Source organism: Pinus tabuliformis, chromosome X (assembly GCF_031772625.1).
Source record: "Pinus tabuliformis cultivar Carrire ecotype Pingquan chromosome X, CPIR1, whole genome shotgun sequence".
Lineage (NCBI taxonomy): Eukaryota > Viridiplantae > Streptophyta > Pinopsida > Pinales > Pinaceae > Pinus > Pinus tabuliformis.
This window is the reverse complement of record NC_142308.1, coordinates 298,498,241-298,511,121: the sequence shown is the minus strand read 5'-3', so window position 1 is coordinate 298,511,121 and position 12,881 is coordinate 298,498,241. Positions and strand designations below refer to the sequence as shown.

At 32.4% G+C, this 12,881-nt stretch overlaps 1 pseudogene; it reads left to right on the top strand.

Annotated features, from left to right (window-relative positions):
* Nucleotides 1–3,368: 3,368 nt before the first annotated feature.
* LOC149139577 (dynamin-related protein 5A-like) lies at nt 3,369–4,911 on the top strand (annotated as a pseudogene).
* Nucleotides 4,912–12,881: the final 7,970 nt, after the last annotated feature.

Below are 12,881 nucleotides of genomic sequence, written 5' to 3'. Positions count from 1 at the left end.
TGGGCTCGGTGCAGGCATTGTGTTGATATATGTATATTTAATTAATGTTTTCCCATAGCGACATTAATTAAGGGATCTAAAAATTTACTACTACTTGATATCAGTATGCTTATATCGTGTAATTACTTTTATCCAGTAATATACGAGTCATCTAATTCGAGTATTAGTATTACCGATTAATTTGTGAATTCTCAGGGATAAACTCCTTTCGCGGTTTCTACAGTTCACGCGACCCTTTATTTTTCTGTGAAGGCATTTGATTTATGGTTCAAAGAAGATTAATTGTGTCTCCTATTTCTGCAAGAAATGTGGGTTTCTCCTTGATATGCATTTATTTAAAGATCAGGTTGTACTAAGGTTGTTATTATAGCCATAGTGGATTTGTTTATCTAGTCCAAGAAGTTATTTAATACTCTTTCTCTAATGGTTTATGGGTGCTCTCAATGATGCATTTAATTCTCTTATGCATGCCCCATTTTTATATTGTTGAAAAGGAAATTAATACAGGACTGTCTCTTGTTTACCAATTGCTAAATAAAAGTAGACTATGTGAAAGTATTTTTACTTTCTTATATTTGAAATATCACTATTGTAGTCGTTTATCGACTCTTAAAATAATAGATAAGATCTAGGCATATTTGAGAGTTACATTGTTGGACTACCCTATTAGACTATAGATTTATGCCTTGTCATGCAACGGGGACAATTTCATAGTCCAACCCTCACCTTTCACAAGTGCGACATGCAAGAGGCCTTCTATGGTTTTCTTGCAAAAGACTCACCTATGTTATTTCATCTATTTCCCTTTTTGCTTAATGTGAGAAACCTAGCCACATGCTTGTAAACAAATTTCTACACTATAAGAGATCAATACACAATGTCCTACTTGTTGGAGTTTTGAGATTTCTTCCATGCATTTTCTTTACTGTTTTCCCTAAAAAAATTCGCACTAATCCATCATTAATTAGCTCTTCATAATACAAATAGGATTCCAAGAAATATAAGAAATTAAAGCCAGTAATTACCATATAGTCCATCCATACTAACCAAATATATAACTATATATCCTACTGACTCGTTATAACTCATATACAGATTTAATGCTACTGTCATCTAGAACTATCAAGATGGATAACTTTTAACGTTAAATTCAACTTAATCAACAAAATTTAAAGTAAACAATATACATACTAACAACAATTTAAATCACAATAAGTACAATAACCTTGACCCAAGAATTCAATTTTGGAAAATATGTGGCTTGCAACACCCATCCTCCTAACCATGAATCACCTCTGATTCCCCCTAACTATGATGGACTTGCCAGACTTCAATAACATCTACTAATCCTTGGTAATGTGTATTTAATATTACCTTCTTTTTAGATTTTTCCTTGGCAGCGTCCCGCCATTAGGGAATTTGCATCCACTTAGCCTAGGCTTTTAGTTTTTAGTCTTTTCCTTTTTCCTAAAAGAAACTACATTATTGCTTATAGTGCCTTTCTCAGTCTTTATGTCCCACCGAATATGAATATTTTAATTTAGGAAATTTAACCTGAATCTGATTCCTCTTAGATTGTCACAAACATAATTTACTATGGTGTCTGCCAATATGATTTTCTAGCAACTCAGAACAACAATAATTTTGTTATTTGTTTTTGTTTATTTGTTTTTAATTTAATTCGTTTTTCCACAATGAGTCCATACATCTTAATGCACAGTCAAAACAATAGTAATAGTAAACCAACAAACGTAATTGTTTTAATTGTAACAGGGGTATTACATGCGAGCTTGGCCCAAAATAACTTAATAACAAAGTTTAAATTGATATTAATGTGAATCAAAGGGGGTGGAATAGGGATGATTTCTTCGGGAGGTGAGAGCACTTTGAGGCGATTATGGTATAGTATGTCAACATTTGATTCCATTGACTTCCTTTGATCCACTTCTAGAAGGAAAGATAAATGGGCTCGGTGATCTGTCGTTGAGTTTTAGTTTTTGAGCATATGGAAGAGAGACTTTGAATGTAGGAGATCCAAAGCACAATTTATTCTTTCGAGGAGGTGATTGAGGAGATTCTCTTTTTGATAGGAGCCATTGTTTAGATGTTTTATTATAATCATATAATCTCCTAACATTATTAGCTTAGAAATTCTCATGTCATGAGGAGAGTTAGACCCCAATAAAAGACCAAACATTTCCACTTGATTGTTGGTTTTCCTACCTAGCCCATAGAATTAATTGGCAACATTTTTTACTTTAAAATAATAAATGACTCCTCCCCTCTTGCTGCCCTGCAATTTAACTATAAATTAATTATTATTTTGTTATATGATTTAGTAAAAAGAAAAATCAAGTAACTAAATCATATATCGTAAGTTAACATTAACAATTGCAAAATGTGAATCTATATAATTAATTTTTAATTATAAATAAACATAACCTTTTATTATAATATTGAAATAATTTATTTTGCATCCAACACGATCCACACATTTTCATAAACATTTAAAAATATTTTTCCCCTAATGTTAAAAGACAACACCAAAATACATGTCGATTTTTTCTTTTTTAAATGAAATCCTTAAAAATCTACATCTTGTGCTAGGGTTAGGGGCTACATATGATTTTGATTGCCAACAAATATATGTAAGTCCTTTTTTATTTCATTTATTGGATCCTAAAATATTTTGTATAAAATATCATTCAACTAAATATAATTTATTGTCTCCCATGATAATTTAAAAAACATGATAGTTTTCCCTTGCTAGTCCTAAAGACAACATTAGCACCATTCCAAAGTAGATATGGTGGAGAGTAGATATTCTTTTCCACCATATACATATGGTTCTGAACACATTTATGTATGAAAAACACCATTCGAGGCAGACATGGTCGCGTACAACCAAATTTTGTTCGTTTTTCTTTATTGGGCCTTACAGTGATGATACTTCAAAACAACCATTGTTTGCTTTTACTAGTGCCCAAAACACACATGTAAAGCATCAGTCAAAGGAAATATAATTAATTACACTGAAAGGAGTTTTTACTGTGGGGTTGTGGTCACCAAACACTATTGACCCCAACCAATCAGCGAGTCTTATTTTCGTCGTCCTTGCTCCAATCGATTTACAACATGTGGAACAATCCTTGGAGCTATAGGAGTTTCTAGTTGAAGACCTCTTAGCGAAAAAGATTTGATCCCCTCACATTTTTTTAGTTAAGCTGAGATATTAAATTCATTAGCGCAACACGCCCGGGACAATGACATCCATGACGACACCCAACCAAAGTTGGAGGCAAGAATATAACTCGCAATCTCCACAGAGTATATATGCTGACAACTTCTATGTATCACGGGATGTTTGATCTCGATTTGAAGCTTTGAATCGACTGCAAGCTAGCACTGTGGCATTTGGTGAGAATTCCCCCAATTCCAAGATTGTTTATCTCAGTGGCCAGTTTGATGGAAAAATTTCTCTGCTAAAAGTTCTATTGGGCTTCAAATTCAATTTTAGAGAAGTTGAATGGGAATGTGAAGGTTGTTGATGCTACAAATGGTGCACGACCCTTCTGTTGTAGAACCCCACTACCAGTTTCATGATGATGATTCTGATTACTATGAAGCTCCAATTGCATTACCTTATTCTTTTGTTGATTCCATTAGAAGAAGAACATACGAGAACTTGAGGAAAATTCTGTAGAAAATTTGAGATGCAGTCTTTGTGAAGCCTATTGTGATGCGGCAAGAGTATACCTACTCCCCAAATTTGATAATTATTGACCCCTGGAAGAAGGGTGAACCAAAAAGTACACCAGATGATATTTTATCTATCATAAAGGCATTGACAGGACCCACCCACCGTTTTCTTCCATTCCTTCAACAGAGTACTGTGAGTGATGCTCTTGACTTTCGTTGGACACAATTCATGCAGCTGATCCTACTTTGAGGCATACCATTGTTGTTGTTTTTTAATTTTAACTTGCAATTGAGTGCACAAGAATTTAAGACTCTTATGATTGTGAGAGAAGAACTGTTGCTGGGGTTGGAGGCTATATTTATTTTCATGCTTCTTTGAGGTAGGCCTATGACCATTTCATTCAAAATTTGACAAAGAAATGCAATGATCTTGTAAGGCATCATTTCGACTCAGTGGCAAGTCATTATCAGGTTTATAGACCAGAATACAACATGGGAAATGAATTTTTTGGCTTTGGAGCATCAACAACACGATATAGGTTCAATCATCTCCTCCAATGTTTATGGACCTTTCTGAAGATCTAGGATGTCCCCAAGAAGAGGGATTGGATGAGGGACATGAGAATGTTGCTCCACCAGGGCACCTGCATGAAACAACAAACAAAGGGTCTGATTTAAGAGATCCACTTAGAGAAAGTTAAATGATTGTCACTTAGACACCTTCACCAAATCAACCAAGCAGTGAGATTGGTGCATAAAAGAAAAATGAATATGGAATTTCCAGTGGGCGTATTAGAGCTCAACTAGGAGGGTGGAAGAGGAAAACTCCATTGGATCTAATTCTCATGTAGGTCAAAATAGGGAGCCTAAATATTCCAACTTGAATGTGTTATTTTGGAACAACAGCTCATCATCAACATACACTGAAGTTCGTTCTTTAGCTACCCAACATTTTTGGAGTATTCGTGAAGCCCCCATAGAACATGTGTGCCATCCGCTCTAAACACCAGGTTCTTGACTCCTTGTTGGGACAACCTAATAGTTGAACTGTGAGTGAAGCTATTTAATATGACTAATGAAACATTTATGGATATGTTTGTTACACCTGATGCTGTGGACCTTATTAGGAATGAATGCCAAGTCATGCAAAAGCGTCTAAAGACTTTATAATCTTTCTTGAATGAATTTAGGAATCTTTCTCGTGCACTTTGAGTTAGAAGGTTCTTGGAACTTGGGATTGAGAAAGGGAAGACACACTGTTCAAATAAACAATAGGTGGAATTTTCCCAGAATCACTAACACTAGTTTTTTGTAATGATCTTAACATTTGGAATGCTAACTCGAATTCTATACAGGGTATAAAAGTCATGTAAGGTTCTAGAGTGAGTTAGACCCAACATAGACATGCAATTACATTTCAGAAGTTCTAGACGCTGAAGTAAAACAACCTTTGTTCAAGATAACACATGTTCTATGTAGTTTGATTTCAATAGTTCACTAAATGTAGAACATAATATCTCATGTTTCTTTTCATGGAATTGATATCTTCTTTTATGAAATGTATAATGTGCTATTTTTCCTACCAACCTATCAATGTGTTGTATGTTCATGTGGTCTTAGTATACTATCAAATTATAATCTCTCAGATACATGTATCATGTATGCTTTGCCATGAAACATATTTTACATAATTTAAATATAGACAATATGATCTTTGCAACAATGATTGCCAATCTGCCACAGGTAGAAAATAATAGAGTCATATGCCTCTTCCACGAGTGAAGTCAAATCTATCATGGGCAACCTTGTATCTCTAAGAGAAAAACTCGAGATCTCACAGGATTTTGATTGATTTTGCCTCACCTATCAATGTTAAATTATGTTGATATTTAAGAGAAATGTAATTTTTAATCATTCTTCTTTCATTTGTATGCAAGTATCATAATCTTGTGAGCCTTGAGGAGGAGATCATGAGCTGAAATTTGATCTCCTAAAACTTTATTTTCTCTAGTCCTGATACTGTATCTTACGATAGTAGTTGCGAATAGAGCTTGTATCTATATTTCTATGAAAGAGTATGTTAGTAGTGATGTGCCTCTTTTACAGTGACTTTATACCATCTCATACATAATTTATGATGTAGATTCATCATGGTTTTGATTGAATATCATGAAGCCTTTAACAAAATCCATCCGGAGATGTTGTTGTGCATGGCATTCATGTGAAGACACCTTGGTACATTGCAATCTATTTAAATGAATACCTAATGTTTTACCTTGCTTAACGTTAGTTAACCTATAGAATAAAAATTTATAGAGATAATTAATCACCATGGTGGGATTTTAACCATCTTATACAAAATAAATTAACCATCTCACATGTTCACAAGAGGTCAGCACAAAGGTCTTAGTATGAGATAGACATCTTATTATGAGACAACAAGATGTCATCACATACATCTTAGTATGAGACAAACATATTATTATGAGACTTTTCTACTGCTAGACCATGTCATTTGTTATGTTTAGGTTTCAGAGAAAAGCATGAAAGTTATCATGAGTCCATCTTCCTAATGTTCTTGATAGGCTTTGGAGTGTAGTTGATACATTCTACACATTTACAATTCTCTTCTTTATGTGCTTGTGTTAAAGTGTATGTGTTATTGGCTCATTAAGAAATCTTTCTATGAGTCTTAGAGACAATGTTTCTTTAGAGGGTACCTTAAGGCTTTGATTGGTCAACCTTTAAGATTAACATAGATTTTATCTCTTTATATCTTCCATCTGTTACTTGTTTCTTCAATCTTGTTTTGTTCATATTATATTATGTATTTCAATCTCTCGTTATTTGTTTGAGTCTATTCCAAATATAAAAAAAGTTTCTTTCCCCACAAACATATATGCATGATTCTTGTTATATATTTCCCATGCTTCAATGAGCATTCAACTTGTGTTGTTTGAATTTGGAAACTCACACCATAAAGCCTCTCTAGTATTTACTAGGAATTTCTTAATGCACATATATTCTATGTGAATGAAGTAGTTCTTCTTGTTGAGAAGTTGTGTTAAACTTCCCATTTGGTGATAAATATAACCTAAACATAGAGGAAAATTAATTAGTTGGACTAAAAATAAAAATATGTACACAAATTCCCAGCTCATTTTCGGAGATAAGATATCCATGCACAAAATGACCTTAGTATTCTAGTTCAATCTATGAAGATCATATTTAGCCATTTTCATATAAACTTTCCATTTAAATAATTTCATCATTTTTAAAGCACAAGATGAATTTCAACATTTTTTTCACATAACAAGATGTTGGTGCTTATTCTTATATATAGTTAAGAGTATAGCTAGATTGTTACAGTATAAGTTTGTTTCTTACCTATACTCTCCTCACACACACATGATCACTTCATATTTATTTGTTTTATAATTTATTTATTCAATCTCTCTTGCACTAGCTCCCAACTTCCCAGCACTTCTGAACATGAACACTTCTATTGGGTGGCCCTCAACTGTAACTTGCAAAATTTAATACACTAAAAATCACAAACAATAATTAACTAATAGATTTATTGGTTACTGTCTATTTTTTTGTATGTGTCCATGGTAAATCTTCTATATATTTTCTTTCCACTTAGTTAATCATGTTCGTTTAATCACATTGCAAAATATAGTCCCCACTTCTCAACATGAACACTTCTATTGGGTTGCCCTCAACTGTAACTTGAAAAATTTAATACACTAAAAATCACAAACAATAATTCATTAATAGATATATTGGTTAATGTCTATTTTTTTGTACATGTCCATGGTAAATCTTCCATATATTTTCTTTCCACTCAGTTAATCCTATTCGTTTAATCACATTGCAAAATATAGTCCCCACTTCTTAGATAACATATTGCAACTAAGAAAAGGGTGAAAACTTAAAAGTAAACCAAAGAAGCTGATAAATAAAACCTCGTTTTGAAGATAAATTTACTAGGATAATGCAAGGAAGCTTCATTTCAAAATTAATTTATGATTAATCCTTTTTGGAGATTCTTCTACCTCTTGGAAGAATAGCCCTCCAAAATAGTGGAAGATAACACTCACTACCTTCTAAATTTCTACGCATTATCAATATCTATATAGATCAATAGAGAATATCAAGAATAAATCGCAGGGGCTAATGTGTATGATAAACGAGATTGGTTGTGTATATTATTGCATTAAAATGTTGTTATAAGTTGCATTGTGACATGGATCATTAGGATCTGTCAAATATGCCTCTTCTAAGAGCTTAGTTTTGCAGGAATTTCTTGAAGGTAAAGACGTTTTAATTAGAGATAAGTTTTATAATTCCTTCGTGTCATTTTCCAAATGAAGATCCAACATGCGAAAAAGGTTTTTTTGGCATAGATAATGGCATGTTTCCACTAGCATTTGAGTTTACTTGATCTGGATTCATTTGGTTTTCATCTATTGTATAACTTTTTAGGACTATAGATGCTCTGTGGAGATGGTTTTGTTTTTAAGAAAAAATTGTGTCTAATGTTTGTCAACTTTGTATATTTTGTTTAGTTTTGAAATTGTGAACATGCTCTTGAGAAGATACAACAACAACACTAACTTCTGCTCTACCATTGCAATGACATATATCATCAAAAGCTCCCAAGATAACAAGGTTTTTTCACAACCGTGGAACATGGTTGTAATCAGATTTGATATCCATTGACAATGAGGATCAGTCATTAGGGTAGTTGATAAATAATTTGGCAACTACCAGATATCTAATGGCAGTAGGTATCAGGAGTAAAATTGATAAGGAAATGGGCAAGACCTGATATCTAATGGTAGTGAGAATTGGGGTTGAGTTAATAAAGATATAAGAAAGACTAGAAAAGGGATCACAGTGACAGAATAGAAATATCATGTTGTCCCCCTCACAGTTTCAATTTATTTAATGCATCACATGCGAGACAAGACATCATTGTTGTTATTTGACAATGGTGAGTTATTTAGTTATTTATCAAATAGATGGCATTTGGCAGGGATTAACAAATTAATTTACATTAAAAAAGGATTGTAGAACAAAATTTCTAGGTGGGTTTGCTGGCAATGGGCCAATGATTACAGTTGTTGTGATGAAGCTTGTTCAGTTCATTGTTGTGCTAGTGAAAAATGTTGTGGTATACATCACAGATTCTACAAGAGAGAGAGAATCTAATATTTGGTCTTCATCTCTCCACCACATGGGACACTGTACAAAACAGGATGAACTCATCAACAAAGTCATATATTTCTAGCTATATATGAAATTAAGAAAAAATAGTAGGACCATATCATGATGCAACGATATATCAAGAATGAAACATCAAGTCTATATTTATAAACTATGAGAAAAAAAATATCAGGAAATTATGACCTGGTATAATTTGGAAACCAATGAGAACTTTAATATACGCTCCATCCAAGGTTTGTCCAATTTCACGTTACATATCATATATACCATATCAAAAGAATGTCTTGGCCATTCTCACATTTTAATTTTTTCCTCTACAATTAATATTACTGTTGTGATTTCTTCTATTCCTAGAATGTCAATGCCTTCTTTGTGGCTGAGACAATGTTTTCAACAAAACAAATTGCTAATATGGAGTAATCACTGGAAGATGTTCACTGACTCTTGCAAGAGGTTACGTATCATGAAGGGTTCTAAAGAAATTGGCCTAGGTATTTGAGCAAATATTTATTTTGATCAATTTCATCAGTGTAGTGAACTTATAGTTCTGGATCTAAAAACATCAAGCTAACTTACTTTAATGGATTGTAGCTCCCAAGGCCATGGAAAAATGTAAAAACGGGAACTAGATGTGGAGCATAACCTACTCCCAAGTCACTGTGGGGGTTGACATACGTCCAGATGGAGGGACGTGGAGTAGTGAGCGAATGAAGTAGATTATGTTTCTTTTTTTGTTCTTAGACTTCCTTATTTATCTTGGGCATCAAGGCTTGCCCAGCGAGTCAACAACAATGTTGCTCAACCTACCATACATCTTCTTAAGTGGGCTTGGAAATTCAATGTTGGTACTAAGTCTTTGGTGTACTAAAGGGAGAGAGACTTGGACTTTGTGACATTGGTATGTGCAGGTCAAGAAGCAGGTCAAGATGTAGGTCATGTATATCTGGAAGGAAATTAATAGGGAGATAATTAAAATTAGAAAAATGTATGTTGTGTTGTTTTATTAGAAGTTGAAATGCTTGGGACCAAACATAGGCATATGGTTTGATGAGACATTATGTATACTGAAATATATCACTGAACATCTCTGGAGAAGGGAAATGGACTTATTAAATGTTAGAATCATCAAAATTCCAATTGAGAAATTAAGGAACTATTATATTTTGAAATTTGGGGGGATGAAGTGTAAAATCCTTTTTAACATTACGAGAGATACACTTTCTCTCGATGCATCTGCAGTGCTTATATTGGCTACTTTAATATTATGGTTTGGGATGAATCTAATTTCATCCACCAAATGGCATGTCTCCTATTTTGTGGAACCTGTTGCTACATTGTCGTTTAGGCTGGGTAAACTCTAAAGACATTGGTAGTTTTATTTGACTGAACTATGAGTTTGATAAAACTCAATATGTCAATATGCAACTTGAATTGTGGCTTTATATATTATTGTACAACTTTCAATTTTTCAATATAATCAATGTTGGTTTTTCTGAAGGGAGGTCCTGGGATGTTATTTGTGTCTATAATTTTTGTTGCAAACATGTGAATTGTATTCATTGAAACTGTTGGGTAGTATAATGTTTGTTGTGTAGGGATAATGGCATGATGGCCCTAGAAATCAGAGCAATTAAATATTTATGGGAGAGATTATTATTGGTCATGCACTTGTCTCCTTTGTTAAGTGTTACAACCCACTTGCATTGGAATGATTATATGAATATTTCTTTAGTTAGATTGCAAAGAGATCATGGGCGAGGGCTTGACAAAGTTCAGTGATAGGGTATTTATTGTAGAAACCATAGATAACTAGTTATATATTGTGTTCTTTGTTAGATGGAAACCCTGGAGTCCTTCCGACTGTGTTGTTCTCTTTTGGACTAATTGAGAATTATAGTGTGCACGACAAAATTTTTAAAAAGAAAAGGCTAATCAATGAGATGGATTCAGATTGCAAATTTTATCTTTATTTTTCCTTGTACACTTAATTCAAGTTCACAATTATATGCTGATGACATTTTTGTTTGATGCATTGCAACTAGGAGAGTTTTCTATCTATATTTTTGGAATGGAATGATTAAGGAATGTATTGGCTGTTATCACTTGCTATGCTTCTTTTGATTAAAAATAAGGTATAATTATGTTTTTTTAACTCTACTGCATCCTCTCTCCCTTTTCGTCAGTAAGTTCTTTCAAGATCAATGTTCTTTTGATGGTCTTTTGTTGTTCTCTAACATTGATTGTTGTTTGTTGTAATGGTTGTCTGTGATGGGATGTAGGGGCAAGGAATTAGATGAAGTGGAAAACGAGTAATTAATATGTTTCTTTCCCTTGCTCGTTCTTGTCAGTTTGGATTCATGTATGATTGAATTGGAAGTTGATGAATTAAGTGCGATGGAGCCTGTTGTTTTCCATTGTTCCTTCCTGCTATCGTGAATTGCATTTATAATCGAATTGGAATTTGTGTAGATGACTAGTTGCCTTCCACCATTAATGTTATGATTGAATGTAAAATTGGGAAGTTGTTCATGGAGAAATGTCAAGAAATGAAAGGTAATAATTATAGCCATGTTTTGTATTTATTTTTCATCTTCTTTTCAAGTGGAGGTGGCACTATGTGAGTGGTACCACAAAGTAGAAAAAATTACTTAACAAAAAAAAAGGTTAAATTTAAAATTTATTTTATAAGCTATGAATTTGATTTGATAATCAACAAAATCTTAACATCTTTTTTTCCATAGGAAAAATACGTTGACTTTATTACCAAGATAAAACCAGTACATGTGAACTGTATCTTCATGTACAGATTATATCCTTTGACATTATAGAGGGAACCTTTGGTGTGTTTAATGATGGATTGAGACTCAAACTTCAACATTTGTATATAAAGACTTGTCCATTATTGAAAATATTGGTATTAGAGAAACTATCTAATTTAACCGACATTAAAAATGGTGTGCAATGAGCTAAGGGAGTTAGATGTCGGGAGTGGCAACTTTCCAATGTTGGAGGGGTTGGAGCTATTGGAGTGTGAGAAGGTAGAGAATATAGTGGGACCCCTAGATGTGTGAGATGACAAAATAATGCCTAAATTTGGATTGTTGATGATAGTACAATTTCCATTTTCGGGGATATTGACGTGAAGAATGGAAAAACTCTCCAAGTTGTAGAAAAAAATGAATTAAGATGTGGAACAATCTGATTTGGAAATATGAGAAAAAAAACACATCATAAATTCTTATAGTATATATCATATAAATTATAATATTTTTTTAAATATATTTTTTCCTTTTGGGTATGTAATATTTGAATATTATTTTTATATCACATAGCAAAATGTTTATATAAATATCATTTATTTATTTTTAAATAATTTTTTTGATGCATAAAAAATTATTTATAATTTTATTAAATTTAATATTTCATAATTTTTAGAATTTGATTTTTATTTTGAAAAATATTAATAATATCATATTTTGTTATTATATATATATATATATATATATATATATATATATATATATATATATATATATATTAAGTATAAGATTTCCATATATCATTACACAATGTTTAATATTGGAGATTTAGAGTGGTGTAAAATTTACTTTGGAAAGATGATAATGTAGAAATTAATATTGTTCATTTTGAATACTAAATTTACTTTGGATAATATACATGTTACTATCAAAACTCAACATCTAAAGAGTCACTTCGCTAAAAGTCCAAATAACTATTATAATTATGACATTATATTCACCATTTCTTTTGACAAGACAAAAGCATTTCCATAATGCTAAAAAAAAGTCGATGCTTAAGAAATTTCTTCAAGAAAGATTTGAGAAAGATTTGAACATCAAAGAGATACAAAAAATTACAAGTTTCAAATAATCATAATTAGAAATGAAACTCCATGATTTTCGTCTACTAGCTATCCTAATACTCATAGA